We start from the raw sequence: 15,905 nt of genomic DNA, 5'->3' as shown, positions 1-15,905 counted from the left end.
AGTTACCCCACAAGGTTAGGAGGTCTGATCAGAGGCTTCTGAGGTCCAGAAAGCAGGTCCAGGCCTTCAGGCCTTCAGGCTTGAGTCAGGGAGTGGGGCTGCAGAAGAAAGCCCTCCACCCCCCACCCCCACGCTGCTGCTGCCGGTAGGGCTGGTGTCACAGTCCTGTGGGCCAGCACTGAGTCATTTATTTCTTCCCCAGAAACCCAGGGAGATGGGCTATGCGAACCCCTTTCACCATCCATCTGCCCAGACTCCTGTTTACAATGAGATCTGTGGTCCACAGTGGAGCACCCAAGATGACTCACTGACAGAGGGAAAGGAGAGAGGCAGGGCAGACAGGACAGGGCTGCCGAGGGGGTCAAGTGCAAAACACAGAAGGAAGGATATTCCCACTGTCGTCAAGGAGGGAAGGACTGGTCAGCAGCTGGGCTCAGAGAAGCCTGTCTTAAGGAGGGCAGAGCAAGGCCTGAGGCTTCATTCAGCCAGTTAATATTTATTGAGCTCCTACTATGTGGCAGACAATTTATAGCCACTGAATAAGGACACGGAAAGAACGAAAGTGTCCCCTTAAATTTTCACAGTAAAAATATGCAAATAATGGAAGAGAAACAACAGAAACATTTTCAGAGAGTGCTACAATTTGCAGAAGGCTTCCAAATCTTGTGTTTTCTTTTCTACCATATCATGCCAGCTATCTTTGCGAAGAACTGTGCAAGTCTGTACTAACAGTTGTGTCTATTCATCATTCTCTTTGAAAAGTGCTTTGCAAACCACAAAGAGTTTCCAAAATTTAAGGATTTTTTGAGTAGAAAGCTCCCTAGACTTCGAATCGAAAGACCTGGCTGAATTTTTAACAATTGTGTGACTTTGGCCTCAATGAGCCTCAGTTTCCTTACATGGAAAATGGAGATGAAAAAAAGGCCAACCTCACAGCAAATGGGGCAGTTTCCCCCCTCCCTCCACAGCAAAGAGTAGTCTCAGGGTCCTCCCGGCAACCCTCTCCCACCCAAACTGGCCAACCAGGCTCCTCAGGACCTCCGCAAGTAGCCAAAGTGGCTGCTTAGGACCTGCCCTCTGTTTGAGGCATGTCCTTTTGTGACTTCTTACTTCTCTCGTTCTTATACTTGTACTCAACCTCTTTGAACTTACTTCCAAATCTAAAAAAACAGACAGAGTTACACCTGCCTCACCAGGCTGCTGGGAAGAACTTCCCTGCGACTTGCTGAGCACTCCCTGACGGGGCACAAGCTGGTGCAGGAATGCGATGGGCAGGATACTTCTGGTTGCAGGTGGCAGAAACCCAATCAAATGGAACCAAAAGAGAGAGCTTTATTGGCTCACATGACTGAGAAATGCAGGAGAGCTGGTGGTAGGCCTACTGGGCCTGGAGATTCACACGCCACCTTCGGAGCTCTCGTCACTTCTGTCCATAGCCCTTGTCTGCTGGCCTCTGTTGGACAGGCAAGCATTCTCCATGGGGAGGGAGCGTGGCAGTCCCCAGGGTCCAGCGTTATCACCATCTAACCAAAAATACGTAAATACGTATAATCATCTTTGTATCTAATTACTATCTTTAATTCCTCACATGTTAGATCAAAGAGATAGACATTTTGTCTGTCTGGTCCACCGCTATAGTCCCAGGGCCTATCTCTCCCTCCCAATGACCTTAAAGAGACCGAACCAAGCCACTCTGTCGGCCTGTTAAGATTTTGTTCTCTTCCCACTCCCACTCTCCCCCAAATCCTAGACCTTCAGGCTGAAGCCAGATATTCCATAATGAAGAGTATGATGGGCAGGTGCCCCTTGAAGACATTATGGGGGTGGGCTCTGGGGCCTGGGTGTATGACCAGGAAGGGGCCCAGGGGGGGCCTGGCCTAAAGCATGCTCCAGCCATCTTTAGGGAAATCTTCCTGTCCCCTCCCTCTGGGGCTGCTCAGCCTGGTGGACAGGATAGAGGATGGCAAAAAGCCCCCCTCTGCAGATCTCCCTGTCTCACATCCCTTCACAAGCTTTCCACTGGAAAAGCTGAGCCTTCAAAAGTTTGCTCGGCTCAAGCATCCCGGATGTCCAGCCTCCCCAGTCAGTTTGGACTGCTCTCCCGCATGCCCTGGCTGCCCAGCCCTCGCCCACCTCAGCAGGCCCTCCTCCCATGGAGTCCTCCAGGCCCACCTCCACAGCAGCTTCTGGGGAAGGAGTGTGTCCCCCACTGGTGCCAAGGCACCCAACAGCCCTCTCGCCAGCCCTACCCTTCAGGTCCTGGGATGGAAAGGAAATAGACACCCAGAGTGCTCCTGCCCAGAAGCTGATTCCAGCCCCCTAAAAAATCAAATGCATTCACCCTGCGGAGTGCAGCGCTCCAAAGTCCCTTTGAAGTGAGAGGAAGGAAGCCACCCAGTCTCCCCAGAGACCACTGAGTCTTCCCGGCCGGCACATCCTAGAGACAGGAGAACGTCTGCCCTCAGACGCAGGGATGAAAAGGAACTGGAGGTGCAGGGAGCCAGGGAGATGGGGGAAAGGAAGATCAGACAAATCTTTGTTATTGCATCTCAGGGGAAGCAGAGGTAAGAAGCTGCCTGAGAAATGTCACCGGATAATGAATGCTATTTCACTCCAGCGCTGAGGTGTCAGCCAGATGCACACAGAGGGATGACAGCCATCCCCCTTAGGGACTCTGGGTGGATCTTCTGCTCTTCTGAGCCCCCTCCTTCCCACCTGACCCTATTGTTCTATTGTCAACAGGAAGAATAAATATAAATATAACAGGAAAAGATAAATATAGCAGAAAAATAAATAATGCAAAACTCCCACGGTTATTGTGAGAATTAAATAATGTATGAAATTCCTTACCAAAAGGTAAAACATGTTACAAAGTAGGAGGAGATGGCTGAAGCCTAAGATAAAAACTCCCCCGTTGGTGGTGAACGCTTCAAGGGCCTGTGCCTTTTTAATGTTAACATCCCAACACAGTGTCTGGTGCATAATAGATGCTCAACAAATCAAGGGAGGAAAGGAGGAAGAGAAAGAAAGGGACAATCCAAAGCAGAACTGAGGCCACAGGGGGGCAGACTGAGAGGCCCCTGACTCCCCCAAATGATAATCATCGTGACCCATTTACCTGAAGAGTTTGGGTTGAAGTAATTTCTTGACACAGAATCTTCTGTTCAGGCCCTGAATTCTCTGTTTTCTGAGATTCCAAGCAGGAGAAGATAATGAACACCCACCATGTGCCCAGTTCACTTTCTTAGGCATGTAGACAGCATGCACTCTCTCTCCTCCAACATTCACCCCATCCCTGCTGTGGACCAGACACCAAAACAGGTCCTGGGGTTACAGAGACTGAGAGGGGTCTCTGCCCTCAGGAAGTGGCAACAGCCTTCTCAGAAGAGCCAGAAATCCACACCTTCCCTAAGGATGGGTCTGAGGCCTGTGCCTCCTGATAAAACATCAACTTTCTGAGCTCTCCTTGTGAATAAAAAGCCAGCCACCCCTCCCAGTCCCTGGCCCCTTCAGACTCAAGGGGCACCAAGCCCGCATGAGCCCACCCCCCTAACTAGTCCTGGGATGGAGCCCACAAAGGGGAGCCTATAACCATAGCTCAGTCTCCCCCCCAGGCGTTCTGCTCCATTAGAAGTGTCGGCACCTTCAAGTGGGAAAGAATCTAAGCCCAGGCGGGCAGTCCTGTCAGCACTGACACAAATTCTAGTCCTGGAGAATTCTCTTGCCAGAGAGAGCAAAGGGAGAGTGATGTTCCCTTCCAGTTCTGAAGGATCAACTACCAAGATGCTTCCCTTTGAGTGCGGAGAGGGGAAAACAGGGTTTTGCATTTTCCAAGAGAGGCTCATCTGGCCTTGTCTTAGAGGAAGTGAGGACCTCACTGCAGGAGATGGAGAGAGAGGCCAGGCGTGTGGCTCTCTTTCTCTTCTTTGGGGTGACAGAGAGGCACTGAGGGGAAGGGAAGGTTTTTGGCCGGGGCCGGAAGTCTAGCATGTTGGTAACGGAGGAGGCATTTTTAAAAAAGCTTAAATAAGTGAGTAGAAAGAACAAAGAGCTGCAACTCTTTGAAACTGGAGAAAGGGGCAAAAAAGAGGGGAAAAGCTAAGACTAAAAATAGTTCCTTGTAAAGGCAAGAGGTGTTCAGATGTCTTGAGGTTTGTTATAATTTTCTCAAAAACATCATCTGTAAATGAAATGCTCAAGTTCAAATGTTTAATAACAGATGGGTGTATTTTTTAAGTTAAGTAGGCTCGGAGCACTTTACTTGCTAGGGAACCACGAGCAGAAATGGCCTTGTTGGATCTGGAAAGTCAGGATGTGTAAGGAGCCCAGGCTTGTCAGTCCTTACATTACGAGTCCTAGTTGCTCAAACTCCCCGAGACTCAATCCTTTCAACTATAAATTGGGGTTATTAGGGGTAATTCTTCAAGAGAATTAAGTGAGATGTCAACTACAAAGCCCCCTTCATAGAACTGGCACTAAATAATTAGTAGATTTCTGCCCCACACCCCTCCCCTCCATGAGATCTCAAAAAAATTTCAAGACATAGGCAGGATTCCTGTTGCCACTTGGTGGCAGCATACCTGAACTCAGGGTGGCTCAGTACTCAAAGCTCCTGAACAAGCCTCTGGCTTCTGCCTCTGTGGGATCCTTAGGACGGTATCGCATTTTCCCACAGAGCAGGGATGCCTCCTTCCATGCTCCCCTCTGACACTTTGCTGTGTCTTCAGAATTCCTTCTTTTGCCAGGAGTAACCACAGTAGTAATTAATGCTGAGGGAGGTTATAAAATGATTCCATACACATCATTATCTCACTTGAACGTCACAACAACGCTTCAAAAGAGTCGAGGACATTTGGGTATTTGCCTCACGTTAGAGTTGATAAAACTGAGATTCCGAAAAGTTCAATGACTTGTCCCAGGGGTCACCGTCTACTCTTTGGTGGGTGGGGACCTGAGTCTGTGGCCTCCCCCTGACACCACAGCTGCCTCCCCTGGAGCAGGGTCTCACAGAGCACAGCTTGTCAGACGAGGAACATTTGCTCTGGAAGAAAATGGGTGCAGGAATGGAGAAGGAGCCCCTTCCTTCTACCCCAGTGGGGATTAGTCTTTCCTGTAGGCCAGATGTTTGTTCTGCGTCTTCTGGTGAGTATGACTGTATCCGTTTACTAGGGCTGCCATAACAAAGTACCACAAACTGGGTGGCTTACACATCAGAAACTTATGGTCTCACAGTTCTGGAGGCTAGATTAGGGCCCACCTAATGACACATTTTAACTTAATCACCTGTGTAAAGACCTATCTCCAAATAAAGTCACATTCTGAGATACTGGGGTTAGGACTCCAACATATCCTTTGGGAGGGGGGGATCAATACCCCATAATAATTTTGATGTCCCCTCCCAGCTTCCTTTACAAATGAGGAAACTGGCTCAGAGAGGTTAAGTCACATGCCCAAAGTCACACAGCGAGGAAAAGCAGCAGCCACTAGGCCTGATACCAGAGTCTGTGTGGGTCCTACAATACCATGCACCCTCCCTCCATGGAGCCCACTACCTGCCATGGGAACAGAGGCCACCCCACTGCAGAGTTGCCCCTCAGACTGTGTCAGGGATTAAAGTGAAGAGTAGGAGAAACGTTCCCAGCCACAACCCTGGACCTTCCCCCTCTGTCCCTGCTGCCGCCTCCTCAGGCTGAGCAGTGGGGATCAGGAGCAGCGAAGGTGGAACAGGTGAGGAGTGGGTGGGAAGGAGAGCAGCGGAAGGCAGTCAGGCGAGGGGTGCCTGGAGTGCTTGGCAAGTTCCCAGAGGGTGGGAGCCTACCCCCTCCCGAGTTCCTCAAGCCTCGTAGATTTGCAATCAGCAGAGTGCCTGAGTAGGTTCTGGAAACAGCTCCCACTAGTGACTTGTAAAATGAAGCTTTTTCCTAAACTACTTGAGTCATGTTTTGGAGTTTCTCAATGGCTTGGTTTCTGCCTCTCAGGACCCCTGAGATCAAGAATTACTTACACACACACACACACACACACACACACAGACGCACATACCCTGCAGGCCTGACTCTGCCTCCGACACAATATCCCTGAGCCCTTTTCCAGGGAATGAGAAGCATCCTGGGCTGGGAGGAGGGAAGGAGAAGGGAGGCAGGAACACCCCGGGGGCCCTGGAAAGGGCACAGGACAGAGATGAAGGTAACGTGGGGCAGCCTAACATAGAAGACGTTTCTGGGGATTCCCTGGTGGCGCAGTGGTTGAGAGTCCACCTGCCGATGCGGCGGACGCGGGTTCGTGCCCCGGTCCGGGAAGATCCCACGTGCCGCGGAGCGGCTGGGCCCGTGAGCCATGGCCGCTGAGCCTGCGCGTCCGGAGCCTGTGCTCCGCAACGGGAGAGGCCACAACAGTGAGAGGCCCGCGTACCGCAAAAAAAAAAAAGACGTTTCTGGTGGGATGATTTACACACCCTTGCTCTGCCTCTGTTGTCGCACCTGGAGGGGGCGACCCAAGCTCTGTCAACGTCCCACTCTTCCCACAACCATACCCCGCAATTCTGCCCCACTCCCCCAGGAAACAAAACTAAACAAACACTAAATTTGTGCTAATCTGTAGCAACAGCAATAGGCAACTAACACAGCTGGTATCTGTTATATAGAAATCAGCCAGGAGATAGAGTTGGTCAACACATAGCTCTTAAACCTGACCACCTGGGGATATATCACTCTTGTTTACTCCACTTTGTGTCATCCAGAGCCTGTGCACTAGAGCCGTGTACCCCTACCTGAGCCAGAGAGTTAAAGGGAGCAGCACCTTTAACTGGGGAACATGTGGTGATGGCAGGAGTGATTATCAGAGACCCTCAAAGAAGAGGTGACTTGCCAGCGAGGTCCAGCCTCTGCTGTCCAGTGAGAGAGCCTCTGAACCAGGCCCACCCTGGAGGATCAGGTCTTATTCCATCAAAGACTGAAGTCACAGCGTTTAGGGCACCCCGCACTCCACCACCCCCCCAACCCCAGACATCCTCTGCAGTGCCAGGAGGCCTGACGTGAGAGTCACCTGCTCCAGGGCCTTAGACGCTGGCAGCTGCCCACCAATGGATCTAAGGAGACAGACAAAGCTGCCAAAAGCTTCAAGACAAATCCTAGAGGCGGTGCCTCTTCCGCAGCCTCCAGCCCCAGTTTGGGCCCCAGAGCCCTGCGGAGCCTCTGCTGGAGCAGCCTGCAGCAACTCCCCCTTCCCAGATGTCCCCATCACGTCACAGCTCTCGGCTGCCCTCTTGCTTCAGCGCTCAGATCCTCCCTCGAAACCTGTTGGGACTATAAAAATGACATCTTATCTGGGGCCCTTTCCAGAGGCTGGTGAAGTCCAGGTGGCCCATCAGGAGTAGCAGAGCGGAGGGAGCTGCTCATAGGCTGCCCCAGGGAGGGAAGGGCTTCCATGAGCCAGCGTAGGGCATGCTGGAAGAGCAGCTGAGTGGGTGAGGTTTCAAGGTGCCAGGCCTGCTCCCCTTTCCTCCATGCAAAGACACACTCCACCTCAGGGGCTCTGAAGCACAGGCTGAATGGGGACCATACCTTCTCGACTAAAAACTGGGACGCTCATTGGCCTAAGAAACAGTCGGGCAGATGGAGTTTGATTTTGGAATTACCAGGTTTTTTAGGACACTGCAATCAACTGAAAGAACAATGGGACAGAGTATTTAAATTCTAAAACATAATCTCTCCCAATAAATCTCACCATGATAAAGCTGATAATTGGCACCCCTACAAAGCTCTAAGAGGGTGAAGGTTGTGTTTTGCTCACCACCGTGGCTTTAGCACCTAGTACTAAGTACGTTACATAAATATTTAATGAGAGAGTAAGAGAGCGTTCACTTCGACAAGGTCCAGGCAAATTCCCAGAATATTTGTCCCAGACGTCAGGCCAGGGCCGCCAGCTCCGTGGGAAAGGCCACAGTCCCCTGTGTCACCCTCTTCCACCTCTCTAGCTCAGGAAACTCCAGTGGGGCAAGGGATTTTTCAGTGTCCTTCTGGTCCTGTTGGGGGAGACATGCTGCATCCCACCTAGTACTTGTACCCCCTCGAGGCCTGACCAGTCCCAGAAGGAGCTGCAGCGTTTCCAAGCAGCCAAGGCAGCTTTAGCCTCCCTGCGGGCCAGGGAGGGGTTTGGTATTTACTTTTCAAGGCTGGATGGGGAAGGACAGATGAGCAGCTGGGTGATGCGGGGCTGACAGACACAGCGGGGAAGGGAGGACACCCCTTCAGGATGCCACTTGTTATGGACTGAACTGTGTTGCTCCAAAATCTATATGTTGAAGCCCTAACCCCCATTGTGACTGTATTTAGAGACAGGGCCTTTAAAGAGGCAATTAAGGTTAAATGAGGTCCTAAGAGCGGGGTCCTAATCCAATATGACTGGTGTCCTTAATACGAAGAGGAAGAGATACCTGGGAATGTGCAGGCACAGAGGAAAGGCCCTGTGAGGACATAGCAAGAAGGTGGCCATCTCATCTGCAGGTCAAGGACAGGGGACCCAGGAGAAACCCACCCTGCTGACACATTGATCTTGGACTTCCAGCCTCCAGAACCAAGAGAAATAAGTTTCTGTTGTTTAAACCACCCAGTCTGTGGTATTTTGTTATGGCAGCCCTACCGGATTAAGACACCTCTCAAGGCAAAGAAGACGCAGAGGTCTGAGTGGTCAGAGGAGACAAAGAGGCCTGAGAGACACATGCACAAGTGCCCGGTGAACTTTGCAAGGAAGCACCCTGTGGGTGGCAGAAAGCTCTTCCTCTTCCTCCTGTGTCTAAATAAATCCTTCAAATACAGTCCAAATCCATAGCCCACCAGTGACTAGAATATCCATATGGCGCCTTCTGCCCTAGCCTGTCAATAGGTCTCTCATTCCTGAAGCTTCTCAGGTCCCAGCTTCTCTCCCTAACTGGTCTGTGTCTGGGACTCCCTGGAAATGGACTCAAGAAAGTGCTTCGAGATTCTCTATTCTTTGCATATTTTCCAAACCCACCAGGGCCGCAGGTGCAGGCGCTAGAGCTCTGGCCCCAGCATCCCTCCAGCTTAGGCCTGCCTGCCTCTTTGTCTTAGGAGCTGAGGTCAAGAGACTGGCCACCAGAGTGACCCTGGCAGTCCCAGGGGCACAAGCCTAGGTATCGGACAGCCAGTTTGCCTACAGCCCACTCCACTGCTTATGAATGTCTCTCTTGATGAGAAATGCCCCCCAGGGAGTTGATCTGGGAAACTTGGCTGAGATCTGGTGCTCCCACGGGAGGGCCTGGCTTACAGGACTTCCCAGGTCACAGTTCAAAGCTGCAGGAGGTGTGGCTGCCCCTACCCAGGAAGCTCCTTGATGCCTCTCACGGGCCCTAAAAATAAAGCTTCAAGGACGCAGCTGTTCTGGTCTCAATGTTAGACGGGGCCCTGGGAAAGAAAGAGACTCTTAGGTTTCGTGGTCCGAGCCAGAGGGGTGGAAAGGACAAAACGGGGGAGGCCCAGCACCTCCGATGGAATTTTATTTTCGCCCAGACGAGGTGCAAAGGGCAGGAGCAGTCTCCAAAAAGGAGGCACAGCTCCACAAGCCAGAACGGGGAGACTCCTTTGGTCTGCATCTTACCAGCCCCAGCCCGACTCCAGGGAGTATCTCATGCAGCAGGTCCCCGCTGCTCACCAAGCTCCCTGGAGAGGGCACTCCTTAGGGTGGAGAGCTGTTCGGCCGACCTGGAAGAGCTAACACCTCCCCCAAGCCCCTCAGGCACACACTCGGCACATCCTCACCTGCCAGCTCAAAATGTAATTCTGGTATGACAGATGATCCAGAAGGATGGAGATGGAGGATCCCCAAAAAAACAAAGACTGAGAAGGGAAAGGCTAACCAGCGAGAGGTCCTGCGAGTGAGGGGTTTGAGGGCAGGGACCACATCTCCTGTGAGTCAGCGCCTCCTGCAGAAGCTGGCACCGTGCCCTGTACGCAGTAGGCACTGAGTGAATTCTATTGTTTGGTTGGCCTGGGGTGATAAGGAGGAATCTTGCCAGATACAAAAGAATGTACACAAAGTTGGCTTTTGAGATTAGGTCACTAGAGGGCGCTCCAGGACAAGTGCTTAGCTACCTCATGCTCTTAAGCGTTTAGAGGACACTTTGGAGTGTGTTTATTTGTTCAACAAACATCTTCTGAACAAATTACTCTGTGCCAAACACATAAGTGCTATGAAGGATGCAAAAGGATTGAGACATGATTATTGCCCTCAAAGACAGGGTCATCTCTTTAGAAACATAAGAGGCGTGAGCAAAAAATAATGTATCCTTAATTATCTACCAGCAACTTCTATTGGTTAAGTGCTGATTAATCTTCACACACTGTTCCTTCTACCTCTAATGCTTGTCCCTCTCGCATATCCACATGCCTTCCCACCTCTTGCATATCTTTGCTCAAACATCACCTTCTCATGGAGCCTACCCTTCTCACCTCGCTTTAGAGCAAGCGTGTTCCCCGCAGCACTGCATCATCTCACCCGGCTCTACTTTCTCCCTTGGAGCTTCAGACTGATAGGGATTGAGTAGGATGATCAAATAGTCAGCTTAAAAACCCCATTAGGGAATTGTAGATAGAGAGGGAACTTTAAGGGGCTTTGGGAGACCACAGTAAGATTAATGATCACTCCACAAAGTCATGGGAAAATCCTGAAACGATGCGGGCTTGCTTGACTCATAAAGCAGAGCTGGTCACTTAACATCAGAGCCAGATTGGCATGCTTAACAACAAAATCAAGCTAACTTGATTAGCACAAAATCATGCAACAGAGGCACGAGACATGCTCCAAAACAATAAAACAACAAAACAATGGTAGCGTGAGACGTATATCCCGCCCAGTGAGCTCAATAAGTTAATGACCCCCCAAAACATGCTCTTTGACCCCCAGGACATGCTCTTTGCACAATGCCCTAAAAACAATAAAACAGGGCTTCCCTGGTGGCGCAGTGGTTGAGAGTCCGCCTGCTGATGCAGGGGACGCGGGTTCGTGCCCCGGTCCGGGAGGATCCCACATGCGGCGGAGCGGCTGGGCCCGTGAGCCATGGCCGCTGAGCCTGCGCGTCCGGAGCCTGTGCTGCGCAGCGGGAGAGGCCACAAGAGTGAGAGGCCCGCGTACCACAAAACAAACAAACAAAAAAAAACAACAATAAAACAATAGTGGAGAGTAAGGCCTACAACCTGCCCAGTGATGGGCACACACACAAAAAAAACAATCATTTATGGAAACGTGACATCTACTCAAGAAAGACAAAGAAGGTCTTCTCCCCCTCCCCTGTCTTCTTCTGATTATAAAAATGTAACCCACTAAGCACTCAGGGCAGCACACGCTTAGCCTCACAAGTGTCCTATTCTAATAAATCACTTATCTATCACTTTGCCTCTCACTGAATTCTTTCTGCACTGAGACATAAAGGACAGTGCTCCCAGAGCCCCCTGAAACGACACCTATCGGTTTCAAAGCCATCCAACCTGCTATGCAGTTTACACACTTCTTGTTTCCACAGTCTGTGCCCCCCACAGAGTTCCATGAGGGTGGAGGTTCCATGTGCTGTGTTCACTGAGGGACACGGTGAATAGAGCAGAGCTTCACACCCAGTAAGTACTCAAAATATAGTTTTTAATAAACAAGACAGGTGACAATTCTAATTAACCTCAAGTAAACCGAGTGGCCAGGGGTCAGCCAGCGAGTATTCCTGCCATTCGGAGGGTTTGGGTGAGGTGGGCATCATGTGCAGTAAGGGGGCTTCTCAGAGGAGGGCACATTTAAGCTGGTCTTAAAGGATGAAGAGCAGCTCACAGGTCAGAGAAAGTGGAAAGGGACATCAGATGGAGGGAACAGCATAAGCAAAGGCCCAGAGGCCAGCCCCGCAGGGTGGTAGGTGTGGCCTTGGCCGAAGGCTACACCAGATGTTTCTTCTGGCCTCAGCAGGAAGCTGCTGCCCACCCTGGCCCATCGGGGGCCGCAGCTCCAACCAGAGCTACTGGGCAGTATCCAGGCCATGTTCCTCTGCCTGACTGGGGCTTTCCCTCGCCCTACCTTCCCACCACCTGCTTCCAGCCTTTGGTGTGTGTTTCACTTGCATTTCCTGCTGTCTAGGGCTTCCTGACGTGGGCAACCTCCACCATTCCCGGTGCAGAGATATTCTCCCCTTCTGCTGCTGCAAGCAAGAAACAAACTGCACAGCCCAGAAAACAATCCATCATTTTGTCATAACATTTCCATTTCAAAGACTTCCTTTCCAAGCTTCTCTCTGGCCAAAGCTTCCTCTCATTAGCAAGAGAAGAACTGGCAGGAAAATGAGTGACAAGGAGGGAGAGGAACTGGAAATAGGGCTCTAGGCCTGAGGCCTCTGCCTGTGTGTACTCAGGGCCAGGGGCGGGGCAGGGACTGGTAGGAGACCTGGAGACTCGTGTGTGTGTGTGTGTGTGTGTGTGTGTGTGTGTGTGTGTGTGTGTGTGTGTGTGTGTGTGTGTGTGTGTGTGTGTCTGTGTGTGTGTCTGTGTGTCTGTGTGTGTCTGTGAGTCTGTGTCTGTGTGTGTCTGTGAGAGAGAGAGAGAGAGAGAGAGAGAGCCCCTGTTTTTCAGCACTTATGATTCATGCCACCGGGTCAGAGACTTGCCCACTCATATCACAAGGCATAAGCCACCCTTGGGCTCTTTCTCAACCTCCACAGTGTGCCAGGAAGTTTCCTGGGCACTGAAGATTCAGAGAGTAAAAATGCTGTGCTGTCCATCAGGGACTCTAGCAGAGAGACCAATGTGTCAGTGAATAACAAAGGAAAGATAAACGCTGCTTTAAAGATCCCTGCCGAGCAATTAGGAAGCTGGGAGCCAGCAGTCTGGTGCAGTGTGGGTGTCACCTCAGAGGACACTGAAAGCTGGTCTTGAAGGGTGAGGAGCAGCTCACAGGTCAGAGAGAGTGGAAAGGAGAAAACAGGCAAAGGGAACGGCATGAGCAAAGGCCCAGAGGCCAGTCCTGCAGGATACTGGGTGTGGCCACAGTAGCAGACAGACGGCAGCAACTGCACAAAGGGTGGGCGTGAATGGCCACTGAGACTTCCTCAGCTGCCCCGCCAGGCCCTGGTTCTCACCAGCAGACAACACAGGTAGGAGACCTGGTAGTGAGTCAGCCAGGTCTCTCCCAGCAGGGTCTCTCCCAGCATCATAGCTCCTCACCGGCCTCCAGGTTGGCTTCTTCACAGGGGAATGGCAGATGCACCCCTTCCAAGGCTCCTTTATCCCCTTGCAGACCCCCAGTGATCTGAGCCTGCTTCAGAGCCTGGTGTGGGCCCCTTGGCAGAAACTTAAAACCCTGCAGACAGCTTGGCCCCTTCTCTCCCCCTCAGTGTCCTCCCAGCATGTGCTGAGCCGTTCCCCAGGCTCACAATGGGAAGGAAAAGGTAGAGAGCAGGCCTGAGTGCGCAGTGAGGGCGGGTGGTTGTGAAGATGGAGAGCAAAGAGGAGACCAGCAGTGAGTAGTATGACTCGTCCAGACGAGTGAATCATTTGTCCATTCATTCACGCAACAATACCTGATAGGGGCATTCCATGAGTTAGGCCTCCAAGATATCAAAGAGAGGTACACAGTGTCTGTCCTCAGGGAGCCCACTGTCCATGAGGGAGACAGACAAGAAAATAAAAATACCAAGTGTACCCTAGGGAAAGGGCTGGGCCCAACAGGGCCACAGGAGGGCACCAAACTGGGCCTGGTCAGGAGATCCTAAAGAGGTCTGGACTGAAGGGAGATTTGAAGGACACTTAAAAGTTGGACAAAGGGTAGGATTGTGGAGAACATTCCGAGCAGAACTTTCTCTGCAGCCAGGAGAAATCCCAGGAGCAGACTCTGAAGCTGCCATGGCCCATGAGACCCAGAGGGTGCTGCCCCCTCAGGACAAGAGTCTCTACCCGGGCCGGGTGGGCGGTGGGTGTGGTGGGGGACCGTTTGTTCCAAGCTGCCCATTTATGAAAGTTATCCCATAAATACGATGACTTTCTACCTTCCCTCCAATTGAGGTCTAGATGTTTAAGATACAATTTGTTAAGGGTAAACCACTGAAATATAACACAATTTTTGTGAGCCTGTTTGGCTTTATTTTAATCTACAGGAAGCCTAAAAATAATGAAAGTGGCCCAGTTCTGTCTCATTCTTGGCAAACAGGCAGTATTGGTCTTAGATTTTTAAAAGTGCCTAAAGCCAGAACTTACTCAGCACCACACTCGCCTCCCCGACCCTGTAAGGCTGAAGCACCAATGCTGCCCTCTGCCCTTGAAGTCCCAGAACATTCTCCTGTGTCCTCTGCCCAAACCCACCCCAGGCGCCTCGGCTCCCCAGGGCTGCAGGCTGAGCCCTTCCTCTCCCACGTCACCCACCACGGTGCAGCCCTGCTTCTTCCCTACCAGGGGGTTCCAGTTCCCTCCGCGGCCAGCACCGGCTGCTCAGCCACAGACGAGAAAGCCACTGACACAGCATCTCCACCACCCTGGGTCCCATCTTGTTTGTCCTTGGGTACAGCTGGGAAAGACCCCAGGAGATGTCCCCAGAAGGTCCCGTCAACAGGACCCCATCCGCAGCTCCTGTGGGAGCCCCCTGCCCCCTTCCTAAAGGACAGCTTCCTGTGTGAAGCGTCACAGCCACACCTGTAGCTTCAGGCTCTCTGAGACATGCCACGTGACTCACCTGCCCCTCAGCTGTTTGCAGGGCACGTGTGGTCAGGATACAGTGAGGGCAGGGACTAGATAATAATGTGGTCCCAGCCCCCTTTCCAAGGCCTTCTGAGAGTTCAGCCACTATAAAGGTGTGACTTAAAGCCCAGTGACTGTACTGGGGGCAAGATTGGCTGTGATTTAGAAAAGTGAAGCCTGATCAATGGTACCGTCCCCTTTAGGGAAAAGACTGTCAAAAGAAAGGGTGCAGAGGAGGGAAGGAAGGTCAAGGGAGCAAACGTGCACAGCTCCTGCCAAGTGACCTAGCACTAGGATGGCCCCAGGAGTTTGGTCAGCCTGCCCCTCACAGCACCTCAAAGTAGCATGACTGAGAAAAGCCTCTTACCTTTGTCTAGAGGCCCTTGTTCTGACCCCCTGATATTTGTATTTCCTCGGTGGCCTCTCCCCTCCTCAGAAGGCTGCAGGGACCTGTGAGCATGTGTGGGCTGTTCACTGACAGCTGTGGTCTTTGCTGACCTTTGACATGTCTGCCTCTTTGAGCCAGTGGACATGGGTCCGCTCCGGCGACGTAGCTACTTTTCAGGCACTGGCGAGTCAGGTGTGGAGCCTCTAAGACTGAGATGGGACTCTGGGCTGTGGTTCTTCCCCACAGCAACCTCAGGACCCTCAGATCTTCCCAGAAGTCTCTGCCTGTTCCACTAATGTTTTCTCCAAATGGCAGTCAAGCCCTTCTCTTAATAGAACTAGAGCCATTCTCTCCCTAGGCCAATATTCTCTACTCGGCCAGACCTCAAGCCCTTGTTCCCCGGGCACAATTCTCATCCTGCAAAGGTCTCCCTTACTGCACTCTTTCGCCAGAAAGGCGGGGAGTAGGAGACCAGGAAGACAAGACTGCTCTTGCTTTTAAAAACCTGACCTGAGCTTGAAATGGCCAATTCCCTTGTGAAAGTCTCCATCCATCAACAGTGTCCCCAGTGCTCCCCTACCCATGTGACCCCAGTTCTGCCGAACACACCACGTGACTGTCACATCCCACCCCCAGAGCGGTGCAGGGATTCAGCCCCAAAGGAAGCCAGGCTTTGCAGAGATGTAGTATTTATTGAGAACCGTCTGCTTGAAAACCTCACCTGTGTGTGTGCATGCATGCGGGTGCATGTGTGTGCGTGTGTGTGTGTTTGGGGACAGTGAGGCTCTTGGTCAGAGGTGCAG

Source organism: Kogia breviceps, chromosome 1 (genome assembly GCF_026419965.1).
Source record: "Kogia breviceps isolate mKogBre1 chromosome 1, mKogBre1 haplotype 1, whole genome shotgun sequence".
NCBI classification, from domain to species: domain Eukaryota; kingdom Metazoa; phylum Chordata; class Mammalia; order Artiodactyla; family Physeteridae; genus Kogia; species Kogia breviceps.
The sequence above is the reverse complement of the archived record's forward strand: the minus strand, read 5'-3'. Positions refer to the sequence as shown.